Raw genomic sequence first — 16056 nt, 5'->3', positions numbered from 1 at the left:
GTGTTTCTTGTAAAAACACTACATTTACTCCTTCCCTTACTAAGATTTTTTCCAGGATTTCTCCTTTCGTCTTCGTGTATCCTTCTATATTGAGATGGCATATACATAATCTCTTAATGTCCCGCTTGTTCCCGCCGGGGCGGGCTCTCCTACTTCTCGTTCGCCTTTGCTTGGACCGGGAGGCACTCGTGCGTTCGGTCGCCGTAGTGTGTAGATTCTTCGCCGCTGAGTCATGACGCAGCGTTGCCCAGGGTGCACCATCGGGGAGGTGATCTACACTTCATGTAAGGATGTAGAGGCTTATCTCACTAGGGGTAAGGTAGATACGGCCTGCAGGAAAATTAAAGAGACCTTTGGAGAAAAGAGAACCACTTTCATGAATATCAAGAGCTCAGATGGAAACCCAGTTCTAAGCAAAGAAGGAAAAGCATAAAGGTGGAAGGAGTATATAGAGGGTCTATACAGGGGGCGATGTTCTTGAGAACAATATTATGGAAATGGAAGAGGAGGTAGATGAAGATGAAATGGGAGATATGATACTGCGTGAAGAGTTTGACAGAGCACTGGAAGGCCTAAGACGCAACAAGGCCCCGGGAGTAGACAAAATTCCATTACAACTACTGACAGCCTTGGGAGAGCCAGTCCTGACATAACGTTACCATCTGGTGAGCAAGATGTATGAGACAGGCGAAATTCCCTCAGACTTCAAGAAGAATATAATAATTCAAATCCCAAAGAAAGCAGGTGTTAACAAATGTGAAAATTACCTAATTATCAGTTTAATAAGTCACAGCTACAATATACTAACGCGAATTCCTTAAAGACGGATGGAAAAACTGGTAGAAGCCAACCTCGGGGAAGATCAGTTTGAATTCCTCAGAAATGTTGGAACACGTGAGGCAATACTGACACTAAACTTATCTTAGGAGAAAGATTAAGGAAAGGCAAACCTACGTTTCGAGCATTTGTAGACTTAGAGAAAGCTTTTGACAATGTTGACTGCAATACTCTCTTTTAAATTCTGAAGATGGCAGGGGTAAAATACAGGGAGCGAAAGGCTATTTACAATTCGTGCAGAGAGCAGATAACAGTTATAAGAGTCGAGGGACATGAAAGAGACGCAGTGGTTTGGGAGGGAGTGAGACAGGTTTGTAGCCTATCCCCCATGTTATTCAATCTGTATATTGAGCAAGGAGTGAAGGAAACAAAAGAAAAATTCGGAGTAGGTATTAAAATCCATGGAGAAGAAATAAAAACTTTGAGGTTCGCCGATGACATTGTAATTCTGTCAGAGACGGCAAAGGACTTGGAAGAGCAGTTGAACGGAATGGACAGTGTCTTGAAACGAGGGTATGAGATGAACATCAAGAAAAGCAAAACGAGGATAATGGGATGTAGTCGAATTAAGTCGGGTGATGCTGAGGGAATTGGATTAGGAAATGAGACATTTAAAGTAATTGGTGAGAAGAGAATCTTGTGGCACAACTTGACTAGAAGAAGTGATCGCTTGGTAGGACATGTTCTGAGACATCAAGGGATCACTAATTTAGTACTGGAGGGCAGCGTGGAGGGTAAAAATCGTAGACGGAGACCAAGAGCTGAATACACTAAGCAGATTCAGAAGGATGTATGCTGCAGTAGGTACTGGAAGGTGAAGAGGCTTGCACAGGATAGTGTAGCATGGAGAGCTGCATCAAGCCAGTCGCAGGACTGAAGTACACAACAACAACAACAATCACTTTTGACTATCACCATTCCATGGTCCTATTACGGTGATGGTTCGGTTTTTATGTGACTGCTGCCTTCTATATTTCAGACCAATTCAAAGCTTCATTGTCGTACATTTAAATATAGTCAAGCTCGCGAAAATTAACGACTTTTTTGTGAACTTATTTCGCGTGTGGCACCGAACGCAATCGGGCATTCGTGGTGTATGTCGAGGAAAGCAACTTGTGTTACGTAATAAGTTCGCTGCGCGTTGGGGGCGTGGAGGGGGAGTTGGCCGTATTTCATATAGGCCGTTGTTCAGGAGATATGACCTCATAATCACTGACTTTAGGGAAAGACTAGTTCTTGCCTCAAACGGACATCAAATTAGCCCTGATATATTCATCCAGTTTCTGATAATGAGAGCACGGAGTGGCTTTGAACAAATCTAAACTTATTCTGATTTCCATGTTCAACGTCAAATATTTAACACGTTAATTCATTTTCAAAGTAATCAGAAATATGAAATCTGTTTTGTCCTTGCGAGTTCGATTCCTTAACAATTCAGGGGTTTAGTGGTGAAATACTAAAACGCTAAAATACTAAAATGCTACAGTACCATAATACCTGACATTCCGGCAGTCTTTCAGCGATCCTTAGGAGGAGTAGGATGAGGAAGGCCGCTGCGACACCATCGAAACTTCTGATATTGTTCAGTTTCACCTTTCTAGAATTGTGTGAGAGGATACGATAATATATCCTGAAGGAATTTTAATATTACGGAGTGCGCTAACAAACCCAGACGTTTGTATATTCGTTTTATTTTTTTTAATTTTTTTGTTGTTGAGCCATCAGTCTCTTAACTCTTTTGATGCGACTGACCACGAATTTCCTGTCCTGCGTCGATCTGCTTATCTTCCAATTGAACTTGCTTACCACGTCCTCAATTACTTGTTGGATATACTTCAGTCTCTATCTTCCTCTGCAGTTTTTACCCTGCACACCTCTCTGTCGTATCTTAGAGGTTATGCCCTGATATCGTAACAAATGCCCAGTCATCCTGTCCCATTTTCTTGTCAATATTTTCCAAGTGTTCCTCTCTTCGCCATTTCTGCGGATTCTCCCTACGCATTATGTTATCAGTCTACCAATTTTTCAATATTTTTGTGCAGCAGCTCATCTCAAATGCCTCAATTCTCTTCTGCTGCGGCTTTCTCATAGTCCATGATCAACTGCCGTTGCCATGGTTTGTTCTAAATGTAACTTCTCTGAAATTTCTTCCTCATTATAAGGTCTAGGTTTGATATCTCTTGTCCAAGAATCCCCTCTTGCCTGTGCTACTACGGACTCTATGTCCTTCTTGCTTCGTCCGTTACGGGTTATTTTGATTCCAAGATAGCGAATTCAACAACTTCGTCTAATTCGTGATCAACAATTTGATATTAAAAATATCGCTTTTCTCACTTGTGCTTCTTATCAATACTTTTGTGTGTTCCCGGTTTTGTCCTGTCCATATTCATTCTTTCTGACACTATTTTATTTCTGCAACGTCTTGCAACCTATGCCCTCAAAGTCAAGAAAATATGGCAGCACTGAAACAATTATTCATACATTTTACCGGATTATCTTTAATTTCACTCGTGCACTGTGACAATCTGTGTAGTCTCACAACTATACTACAGTGACAGAATGTACACACCAGACGCCGATATCAGAAAGTACTACAGTGAAATTTACACGTATCTGACTTACATATATTTGTATTGCCCTACTTGCCTGACGATAACATTATGAAAAAATAAATTTAGCACTAATAAAACAATTTAAGTTCGTTATAACTAACTTGAACTAACCTATTCAACAACTAATACTGGCTGATCTGCGCTCATATTTACGGTGACTTGGCATCTTTCCTGGAAGCCAATGCAATTCTCATTTTGTAAAGAAAATAATTTCAACGGTTGTTTCAGGATCAGGCTGCACAAATGGATTCGAGTTCTTAGTAAATTATCATTTAATCAAGTACTACAGGACTTCAGCTGTCTATCGGTTTTGAAATAAATCAATGGAGGGTGTTCAAAATTTGTTCTAGACCGAGACTCGAAACCAGATACTCTGCCTCCATAGAAACGTTGTCTTAACAACATCGGCCACCCAGACACAATTCCTGTCCACCCGAAATTCTTGACACCCCACGCACAAGTAGCGCCTCCCATCCATTAGATCCACTGCTCATAGCTCGCTAATTCTCGCGGGGGTTCGGTAGATATTGTAAGACACTGTGCATCAGCTCAGTAAGTACAGAGAGCCGTGCTCGATCATACTTGTACAGTCATGTACGACGGAACAAAGACCATTGTGGTACAGTGACTGTAAAGAAACAATATACCCTTTTTCACGTAATATAGTTTCTTCACGGTCCGACAGAACAGACCCTAAATATCTACACTCAAGAGCCAAATAAACCCGCCTAAAATAGTGCAGAGTACTCCCAAGCATGCAGAAGTGCCGCAACACGACGTGGCATGGATTAGACTAATGTCTGAAGTAGCGCTGGAGGGAGATGAGAACATGAATCCTGCTGGGCTTTCCATAAATCCATAAGAGTGAGAGGGGGTGAAGATCGCTTTTCAACAGCACGTTGCTTGCTTCCCCAGTTATGCTCAATAATGTTCATGTCTGGGGAGTTTGGTAGCCAGCGGAAGTGTTTAAACTTTGAAGAATGTTCCTGCAGCCACCCTGTAACCATTAAGGACGTGTGGGGTGTAGCATTGTCCAGCTGGAACTACCGATGTCCGTCGGAATGAGCAATGGACATGAACAGATGCAGTTGATCAGGCAGGACGCTTAGATACGTGTTACCAGTCGGAGTTGTAACTAAACTTATCAGTGGTCATACATCAGTCCAACTGCAAACGCCCCACACCATTACAAATCCTGCACCGACTTGAAGAGTCCCCTGCTGACATGAGAGGTCCATGGATTCATGGGTCTGTCTCCATACCCCGTACACGTCCACCCGCTCGACACAATTTGACACGAGACTCTATCGATCATGCCACATTTGTTCAGTCATCAATAGTCCAATGTCAGTGTTCACGGGCCATGGCGAGGCGTAAAGCTTTTTGCGGTGCACTCATCAAGGATACACGAGAGGGCCTTCGGCTCCGTGAGCCCATATGTTTCGTTGAATGGTTCCCACGTGGACTCATTTTGACGGCCCAGCACTGATATCTGCAGTAATTTGCGGAATGGTTGCGCTTCTGTCACGTCGAACGAATCTTTTGAGTTGTCGTTGGCTCCTTTCTTGTAGGATCTTTTTCCGGCAGCAGCGATGTCGGAGAGTGGATGTTTTACCGGATTCCTGATATTCACGGTACACTCGTGAAATGGTCGTCCGGGAAAATTCCCTCTTCATCGGTACATCTATAAGGTGTCAGGCAAATCCAACACCTTCCATGAAAACCCTGACATGATAAGCAAATCCAGTAGTATGTCACATAGCTCCGAATAAATCGTGACATTAAATTAACAAAAGTATTACAAGTAACGAATGAGCAAATGGAATACCACAGACTAACACAAGAATGCCAAAATGCATGTCGTACCTTCCCACCGTGAGACCGACGCAGTTCCGAGGGGAGAAACCAGAACAGAAGCCGAGAGCAGAACCGTGTTAAGCTAGAAGGCCCGATGATAAGGGACGGACTGGACACCCACGTCGCCAGCCTACATCTAAGACTACCACCCGCACGTTTTAGTGTGAGACTTTTTCGCGTCTCTGTTACTTCAAGGACCCCCCCCCCCCCCCCCGAACCCATGTTAAAAGCTAGAGCCCTCCAGAAGAACAGAATAGATCTTACGATAACGCTGAAAGGACCACACCAGCTGCAGATTTTAGGATGAGACTTTTTAGCGTCTCTGTTACGTTGCAAACTTTAAAAACATTGCCCCACCACGAAAAGTATAACGTTTCTCATTGGATAGACAGAATTTTTGTAGGCGTAGCTTAAGGTTAACATTGATACCCTGATTGGTCAGAAGAAAACACAGCCACATATATTTTTTTAAACCAACCTCGGTACAGTGTAGTAAAGAGAAGTTAGGAGAGAGTTAGTTCCGAGACGGCGAGCTGGATGGCTGCTGCGCCGGCCGCTGCCGCCCTGACGCTGCTTAAACACCAACAAGGTAATGAACGCACGCGATGCCGAATTTTTGAGCGCATAAGGCTTCACTCAGAACTGTAGAAGTCTCATCTGTTACACCCTTTTTTGCGTAATATTAGTGTCGATCGTAAATTAAAGCTCATGGTGTTCACATTTGCCACTTGAAGTAAAAATCTGAAACGCGAAGATTTTTCTGTTATATAGTTATTGAGAAGCCACATCAGCCACTGTAATTTACGTCAATTTCGTTAAGTAATTAAAGATAATTGAGGGTCACTGTAGACCATTTAGATAGTTTTCTCTTTTGTGAAACTTAATTTAAATCTATATTATAGATGTGATATGGCATAGGTCATCCTTCGATCCATTGTACAACTTGGAAACCCATTCAGGAAATATTCGTTAACATTTTTGTTGAACGCAGTTGGTCTTTACCATCCTGTATTAAAATATTTCTTTATCAATAGTGCAATTTATACACGATGTTTTGTGAGTAGAATAAAATTTCCAATGGTAAACGTAACTGGTTTTTGACGTTATTTTACCAGCTAACTAAAAATAGGAAAGCCTTGAACCCCTACCACTAAATTTAGTTAGTATTAAGATTCTTTTACAGGGAGTGCAGTGAAGCTGACGCTGAGATCATTAAGTACTTGGTTACATCATCGCTAGTCTCACTGAACTCTTCTGAATTCTACATGTCATGTGTGGTCTGGCGTTTCCTTACCAGCAACACGTCCCAGCTTCAAACTATTCAATTCCCTAAAAAACACGCTCAGAGCGTCGTTGCGCGAAAGTGGTAGGGAGACACGATATAGAACAAACAGACACCGCCATGAATGTTTAGACATCGGATATGCTGTGTCTCATTGCTCATGCGCCAACTATAACACCATGTTCAGACTGACTTAAATCTTGATAACCTGCCATTTCAGCAACATAACCGATCAGATAACTCCACCATACACTGTCTTACATAGGCGTTGCACACCGCAGCGCTGTATTCTGCCTGTTTACATACTTTTATATTTTCTTTAGCGTTTCAATGTATATAAATGTAAGCAAGGACCACTCTCGGTACTTTCTGTGTGGATGCAGCATATCTTCTGAACGCCTGCATGATTTAGTGAATGCCACGACCTTCGGGCTATTAAATTTTTTAATGAACACATCGCCATTTGACTGAATTGTTGTTTATTTAATAATGACATAGGTTTAAGCCTTTAACGAAACTTTTAAGCGATTAAGTTTATGTCATTAATACATTGCAGGACATAAAGTTCAAAATTGATAATAAATTACGAAAATATTGGCTCCTCACAAAATTGCAGATGCAAATACATCATCTTGTAGAAAGATCAGTAAATAATTGTGGGAGCACGTCATATTCGGATAATAGATGGGAGCGTCACTTGCGCGTCACAAGTTGAGAATTTTGATTAGACAGGAATTGTGCCAAGGTGGAAGACGTGGTTAAAGTAACTGTTCTGGGGAAGCATCCGGCGTAGAGACGCTGTCCGGAACAAATTAACAACCTTCGCCACTGATTTCTTTCACTGCACCCAGGCGGCTGAAATATTGTGTTCTAATAATATACACTCATCGAAATGGAAAAAAGAACACATTGACACCGGTGCGTCAGACCCACCATACTTGCTCCGGACACTGCGAGAGGGCTGTACAAGCAATGATCACACGCACGGCACAGCGGACACACCAGGAACCGCGGTGTTGGCCGTCGAATGGCGCTAGCTGCGCAGCATTTGTGCACCGCCGCCGTCAGTGTCAGCCAGTTTACCGTGGCATACGGAGCTTCATCGCAGTCTTTAACACTGGTAGCATGCCGCGACAGCGTGGATGTGAACCGTATGTGCAGTTAACGGACTTTGAGCGAGGGCGTATAGTGGGCATGCGGGAGGCCGGGTGGACGTACCGCCGAATTGCTCAACACGTGGGGCGTGAGGTCTCCACAGTACATCGATGTTGTCGCCAGTGGTCGGCGGAAGGTGCACGTCCCCGTCGACCTGGGACCGGACCGCAGCGACGCACGGATGCACGCCAAGACCGTAGGATCGTACGCAGTGCCGTAGGGGACCGCACCGCCACTTCCCAGCAAATTAGGGACACTGTTGCTCCTGGGGTATCGGCGAGGAACATTCGCAACCGTCTCCATGAACCTGGGCTACGGTCCCACACACCGTTAGGCCGTCTTCCGCTCACGCCCCAACATCGTGCAGCCCGCCTCCAGTGGTGTCGCGACAGGCGTGAATGGAGGGACGAATGGAGACGTGTCGTCTTCAGCGATGAGAGTCGCTTCTTCCTTGGTGCCAATGATGGTCGTATGCGTGTTTGGCGCCGTGCATGTGAGCGCCACAATAAGGACTGCATACGACCGAGGCACACAGGACCAACACCCGGCATCATGGTGTGGGGAGCGATCTCCTACACTGGCCGTACACCTCTGGTGATCGCCGAGGGGACACTGAATAGTGCACGGTACATCCAAACCGTCATCGAACCCATCGTTCTACCATTCCTAGACCGGCAAGGGAACTTGCTGTTCCAACAGGACAATGCACGTCCGCATGTATCCCGTGCCACCCAACGTGCTCTAGAAGGTGTAAGTCAACTACCCCGGCCAGCAAGATCTCCGGATCTGTCCCCCATTGAGCATGTTTGGGACTGGATGAAGCGTCGTCTCACGCGGTCTGCACGTCCAGCACGAACGCTGGTCCAATTGAGGAGCCAGGTGGAAATGGCATGGCAAGCCGCTCCACAGGACTACATCCAGCATCTCTACGATCGTCTCCATGGGAGAATAGCAGCCTGCATTGCTCCGAAAGGTGAATATACACTGTACTAGTGCTGACATTGTGCATGCTCTGTTGCCTGTGTCTATGTGCCTGTGGTTCTGTCAGTGTGATCATGTGATGTATCTGACCCCAGGAATGTGTCAATAAGGTTTCCCCTTCCTGGGACAATGAATTCACGGTGTTCTTATTTCAAATTCCAATAGTGTAGTTCCTTTACGTCCGCCTGTATCATTAGTGGCATCCGTTCTGTCGTACACGTCCGATTAAAGAGAAAGGAATCCTTGTCCCATTGAGAACTAGATTGTGACCACCTGTTTAATAGCGTTTTGGCCCACTTTTGGAATGTGTTATAGTGGCATTCATGGTGTCATGGATTTGACGACTCCCAGATGATTTTGATGAGGCATATGCCGCCATATTTCTATGCATACGTTCTAAGTTCCCCTAAATTACTGTCCAGTAATTTTTGAGTGAGCGCGAAGCTGGCGCCTGACAACGTTCCAGATATGTTCAGCTATTTTCAGATCATGTTTACATGATATCAACTGCGCACAACATTGGCACGATTCCACCCTTTTATTACTCTACTAGAAGATGCCACCACTGTGGTGGAATACCTCAAACATGCAGAGATTCCTGTAGTCTCCACCAATGTTTACGTAGTCCACAGCAGCCACAGTGCTTTCAGTTGCTAACAAAGGCTTAATGTCCCATGGAATCTCAGCTGTATGTTCTCCATTACATAATAACATAACACTGGGCCCAGCAGGCTGAGTCAGTGATGTGGTTCATGGTTAGAACATCCTTTCACCGTGATGGCAATCATATAACGGAAGCGAACATGGGCCTGGTGTAACACGAAATAAGATTCATCCGAACATATGACACATTTTGATTGATCGTTGGGCTAATGTCAACAGCCAAATGCCCACTGCAAACGTAAGTGTCATTATCGTTGAGTCAACGTGATAACAGGAGTTGTCAGCAGCATAGCCCTGCGTTCAGTAATGTACCGTTACTCAACATAAAGAAAACCTGCGCGAATGTAAACTCTTGAAGCTTCTTCCTGGTCAAACCCAAGCGCAGCCAAGGCAGGCTCGTAGACAACGTCTGCATTGGAATGTCAAAGAGAAAGGAGAACCGATATTGTAAACAGCATGACAAAACAGAGACAATTGCTGCGCATTCATTTAGCTCGGTGTCTGCATCATCAGTGCAAAGTATAAGGGATGGTCAAAAAGAAATGTTGCCGAAGGCATAATTACAGAAACCAGCACCTGTATGTTACAAGTATTGACCCTGGCTGTTGAGACACTTGTCCAACTGAGAGCCAAGGCGGTGAATGCCTGTCTCATAAAATTCCCAGGGCTGCTATGTTAACCAGTTCCGCACGTACAGCTCGGCGCCTTGTCCGAGGTCAATCTTTTGCCCGTCAGAGCCTTCTTAAGAGGACCAAAAATGGCGTAATCAAAGGGAGAGTGGTCGGGACTGTATGGAAGATGGGCAAAAGGTTCACCTCGGACAAGGCGTCGAGCTGTACGTTCGGAACTGTTTATCATCACAGCCCCGGGAATTTTATGAGACAGCCATTCACAGCCTTGTGTCACAGTGGGACAAGCCTCTCAGCAGCCAGTGTCAATACTTCTAATATACAAGTACTGGTTTCTGTAATTATACCTCCGGCTCGTTTCTTTTTGAACGCCACTTATATTATCTCACTGTGAAGAGAGCATTATGTCACTCTGCCAGCCATGCGCAGTGGAGTTCATGCATGAAAATGTGTACCAGAATGATTTTCAGTCTACTGACACTGCAGAAAGTAACAAGCTGATGGCCTGAAATGGAACGTTGGGACACCAGTTTGTAGTGAAGAATGCTGACACAATCAGAAAACTAATCCACATTCAGTAATCTTCATTACGGAATTGGCCCCAGGACTGAAACTCGCCATTGTTTAAATTCCGAATAAAAATTATCAGCTTTTCTCCAGTTTCCAAAAAGGACAGAGTGATGGACACACAGCCGGCCGCGGTGGTCTCGCGGTTTTAGGCGCGCAGTCCGGAACCGTGCTACTGCTACGGTCGCAGGTTCGAATCCTGCCTCGGGCATGGATGTGTGTGATGTCCTTAGGTTAGTTAGGTTTAAGTAGTTCTAAGTTCTAGGGGACTAATGACCACAGCAGTTGACTCCCATAGTGCTCAGTGATGGACACAAGCAAAAGGCGGGAAACTGTCCCTAAAAGGCGGAAGAATAAGCAATGATCCAAGACGTGAGAACTACTGCAGTAACGACACATAATGTGTATTGAAATGTGTAGTGTAACTGCAAATGAGTCATTCTGTTCTCATCATTGGCAAAAGCTGCCGGTGTATTCCCCCAATCGGATTTCCAGGAGAGGGCTGACAACGGGGAGGAGACCATGACACAAAATTGGTATAAACTGCGAAATGATTACGTTCTATCTTTCAGGGAGTCGAAAGTCAGCAATTTGAAAGTGGTAGGAAACTAGAAAATCTGAGAAAGTAAATGCTACTGCTCAACTTAGATGTACTGGAAGTCCGTATAGTGAAACTGAAAGAAGACAAGAATTTCTGGTCAGATGAGTATAGTTATGAACAGCAGTAGAATGTAGTATAAATTCAGTGCTATTCGTTGTGAATAGGAAGTTGGGGCTGAGGGTGAGTTAATGTGAAGAAGCGGACTTCATAAGCAGAAGGTGAAGAGACGGAGGAAGTATAGAGGATTGTTGTTGTTGTTGTCATCAGTCCTGAGACTGGTTTGATGCAGCTCTCCATGCTACTCTATCCTGTGCAAGCTGCTTCATCTCCCAGTACCTACTGCAACCTACATCCTTCTGAATCTGCTTAGTGTACTCATCTCTCGGTCTCCCTCTACGATTTTTACCCTCCACGCTGCCCTCCAATGCTAAATTTGTGATCCCTTGATGCCTCAAAACATGTCCTACCAACCGATCCCTTCTTCTAGTCAAGTTGTGCCACAAACTTCTCTTCTCCCCAATCCTATTCAATACCTCCTCATTAGTTACGTGATCTATCCACCTTATCTTCAGTATTCTTCTGTAGCTCCACATTTCGAAAGCTTCTATTCTCTTCTTGTCCAAACTAGTTATCGTCCATGTTTCACTTCCATACATGGCTACACTCCAAACAAATACTTTCAGAAACGACTTCCTGATACATAAATCTATATTCGATGTTAACAAATTTCTCTTCTTCAGAAACGCTTTCCTTGCCATTGCCAGTCTACATTTTATATCCTCTCTACTTCGACCATCATCAGTTATTTTACTTCCTAAATAGCAAAACTCCTTTACTACTTTAAGTGTCTCATTTCCTAATCTAATTCCCTCAGCATCACCCGATTTAATTTGACTACATTCCATTATCCTCGTTTTGCTTTTGTTAATGTTCATCTTATATCCTCCTTTCAAGACACCGTCCATTCCGTTCAACTGCTCTTCCAAGTCCTTTGCCGTCTCTGACAGAATTACAATGTCATCGGCGAACCTCAAAGTTTTTACTTCGTCTCCATGGACTTTAATACCTACTCCAAATTTTTCTTTTGTTTCCTTTACTGCTTGCTCAATATACAGATTGAATAACATCGGGGAGAGGCTACAACCCTGTCTCACTCCTTTCCCCACCACTGCTTCCCTTTCATGCCCCTCGACTTTTATGACTGCCACCTGGTTTCTGTACAAATTGTAAATAGCCTTTCGCTCCCTGTATTTTACCCCTGCCACCTTTAGAATTTGAAAAAGAGTATTCCAGTCAACATTGTCAAAAGCTTTCTCTAAGTCTACAAATGCTAGAAACGTAGGTTTGCCTTTTCTTAATCTTTCTTCTAAGATAAGTCGTAAGGTCAGTATTGCCTCACGTGTTCCAACATTTCGACGGAATCCAAACTGATCCTCCCCGAGGTCTGCATCTACCAGTTTTTCCATTCGTCTGTAAAGAATTCGCGTTAGTATCTTGCAGCCGTGGCTTATTAAACTGACAGTTCGGTAATTTTCACATCTGTCAGCACCTGCTTTCTTTGGGATTGGAATTATTATATTCTTCTTGAAGTCTGAGGGTATTTCGCCTGTCTCATACATCTTGCTCACCAGCTGGTAGAGTTTTGTCATGACTGGCTCTCCCAAGGCCGTCAGTAGTTCTAATGGAATGTTGTCTACTCCGGGGGCCTTGTTTCGACTCAGGTCTTTCAGTGCTCTGTCAAACTCTTCACGCAGTATCGTATCTCCCATTTCGTCTTCATCTACATCCTCTTCTATTTCCATAATATTGTCCTCAAGTGCATCGCCCTTGTATAAACCTTCTATATACTCCTTCCACCTTTCTGCCTTCCCTTCTTTGCTTAGAACTGGGCTGCCATCTGAGCTCTTGATATTCATACACATGGTTCTCTTCTCTCCAAAGGTCTCTTTAATTTTCCTGTAGGCAGTATCTATCTTACCCCTAGTGAGATAAGCTTCTACATCCTTACATTTGTCCTCTAGCCATCCAATTCAATGCATAAAGGGAGATGAATAATAATCTAGGGGTGATTGTAGTGTGGTTGTAGTGGAAGGAGTAGAAGAACGTGTCACGCAAAAATATGGGCTTGGTAGTAGCAGAAACACTAATTGAGTCCGGCCATAGTTATCAGTTAGTAACAGTGAACACTCGATTCGATAATCGCAAGGGGAATAGCTATATATGGAAACACCCGGGGGTGATTCCATTAGGGTCAAACAAAGATTGCGAAATTGGACTGAAAGGAGCACCCAGGAGTAGATATAGACTCAGATCATAATTGAACAATGATAAAAAGTATGTCGAACTTTAAAAGACTAGTCAGGAAGGATCAGCCCGCAAAAAAGTGGGATACAGAAGACCTACGGACCTAATACAAATGCTTGAAGTTCACTAACGCTACGTGTATTGCCATAATGATTATCTCAGTTGGCAGTTTAGTAGAAGGGGATGGTTACCCCCGAGATGGGCAATCACAGAAGTTGGAAACTGAAACATAGGTACAAGGAAAGTATCTGCAAGGAAACCATTGGTAACAGAAGAAATACACCAATGCAATAATGCAATGAAAGATATAATAGGAATCGACAATGAAAAGATACGTGGTCCAGTATTAGAATCAGAATATTGGACAACGTAAGCTACAGTAGGGTCACAGGATCGATAACCTTCCGTCGGACTTTATAAAATGAATCGGGGAATTGGCAATAAAACGAATAATCACGTTAGTGTTCAAATGGTTCAAATGTTCAAACACATCTGAGCACTATGGGACATAACTTCTGAAGTCATCAGTCCCCTAGAACTTAGACCTACTTAAACCTAACTAATCTAAGGACATCACACACATCCATGCCCTAAGCACTATTCGAATCTGCGACCGTAGCGGTTGCGCGGTTCCAGACTGTAGCGCCTAGAACCGCTCGGCCACTAAAGCCGGCCACGTTACAATCTATAGGACTGTCGATGTGCCTTCAAACTTTCGAAAAAATATCGGCAATAGAATTCGCGCGATAACATAAGCCGACAATTATCCTACGATCAGCTTAACAGGTGATGGATACAAGTTTCTGACAGCAGTAATATGCAGAAGGATGGAAAAGAACTTTCGGGATCTGTTAGACGATCACGTAATCTTTAAGAAAGGTAAAGGCTCAGACAGTCATTTCTGATGTGGCGATTGATTATGGAAGCTGGACACGACAAAGAAAGACACGTTCTTAGGGTTTGTAGACCTGGAAAAAAGTGTTCGACAATGTGAAATGCTGCAAGATGTCCTGAATTCAAAGAAAAAAAGTGGTAATGTATAGGGAAAGCTGGGTAGTATACAATGCGTATAGAAACCAAGAGACAAAGAACGAAGTGCTCAGATTAAATTGGGTATAATACTGAGATGCAGTCTTTCGCCCCTACTGTTTAATCTATACTATGCAGAAGCAATGACGGAAATAAAAGAAAGCTTCAAAAGTAGGATTAAAAGTAAAGGTGAAAGGATAATATTCGCTGATGACATTGCATTCTCGGTGAAAACGAAGATTTACAGGACCTGTTGAATGCAATGAACAGCCTAATGAGTACTGAATGTGGATTGAGATTTAATCTAAGGAAGACGAATGTAATGAGAAGTAGCAGAAATAAGAACAGTAAAAAGCTTAACATCAGGATTGGTGCTAACGAAGTAGATGAAGTTAAGGAGTTCAGCTATCCAGGCTGCAACATAAAGCATTAAGGATGAAGCAAGAAGGACATAAAGAACATACTAGCTTTACCAAAAACGGCACTCTTTCCCAAAAGAAATCTATTAGTACCAAATGTGGACGGAAGTTTGCGGAAGAAATTTCTGAGAATGTACGGCAGAGAATCAGGGAATTTGGGATAACTGAGGTAAAAGAGAATCGAAGCATTTGAGATGTGGTGTTACGGAAGAATGTTGCAAATAAAGTGGATTGACAAGGTAAGTAATGAGGAAGTTCTCTACGGAAACGGCGAGGAAAGGAACATATGAAAATCACTGACAAGATGAAGGAACAGGAATATAGGACACCTGATAAGGCATCAGGGGATAACTTCCATGGTACTAGAGGGAGCTGTAGAGGGTAAAAACTGTAGAGAAATACTGATATTTGAATATACCCATCAAATAATTAAGGACATAGGTTGGAATTGCTACTCTCAGATGAAAAGGTCGGTTTTCGACAGAATATTGTTTGGTCAGATCAAATGAAATAAATAAAGAAAATAAAATAAAAAAATGCAACACATACTAGTAATATAGACTGCGAGTTCTTGCATTATTTCAGCATAAATAGTTTTAGCATGGATGAAGTTCGTCTGCCTAATTCCTGAATGGAATTTACTGTAACAGAGAAATTAACAAGTTTTGTAACAGGGACCTGAATGCTTTAATCGGAACGCTTTGGTCGATCTTGACGGTCGACATTTCATGAAGAAGCGCATCATTAAAACAACAAATGTAAATACCAGCTCTGTAACTTTATTTATTTAAAAGAGATACCAGATTTAAATTATCAATATTTTCTGTTAAGTATTAGATCACCATTTCCTCCACACAAAACACACTGAACGATGACAGCATGACACCTTATTGAATCACTAGGTAATAGAATATTTGTTGCAAAGTTTGGTGCATAATAGTTACTTTTCTTCTCTATTTATTTATCAGAAAGCACGTTTGTGTAAAGCTACTGGCCGTGGTATTCAAAGCTAAGAAGGAAACTGCATTGGTTTTCTGTAAAGGAATTTAACCTTTATTGTATAATGAAAATTATTTGTACTTTATTTATAACATGAAAGTGGTCAAGCTTGATTATTTAA

The 16056-nt window shown here is 43.0% G+C and overlaps 1 protein-coding gene across 1 annotated transcript in view; it reads right to left on the bottom strand.

Annotated features, from left to right (window-relative positions):
* LOC126267503 (nephrin-like) overlaps positions 1 to 16056 on the bottom strand; it is an 880351-nt gene that overhangs the window by 253656 nt on the left and 610639 nt on the right. The window lies entirely within an intron of this gene.

This window comes from Schistocerca gregaria, chromosome 4 (genome assembly GCF_023897955.1).
Source record: "Schistocerca gregaria isolate iqSchGreg1 chromosome 4, iqSchGreg1.2, whole genome shotgun sequence".
NCBI lineage: Eukaryota > Metazoa > Arthropoda > Insecta > Orthoptera > Acrididae > Schistocerca > Schistocerca gregaria.
This window is presented reverse-complemented; position numbering and strand designations above follow the sequence as displayed.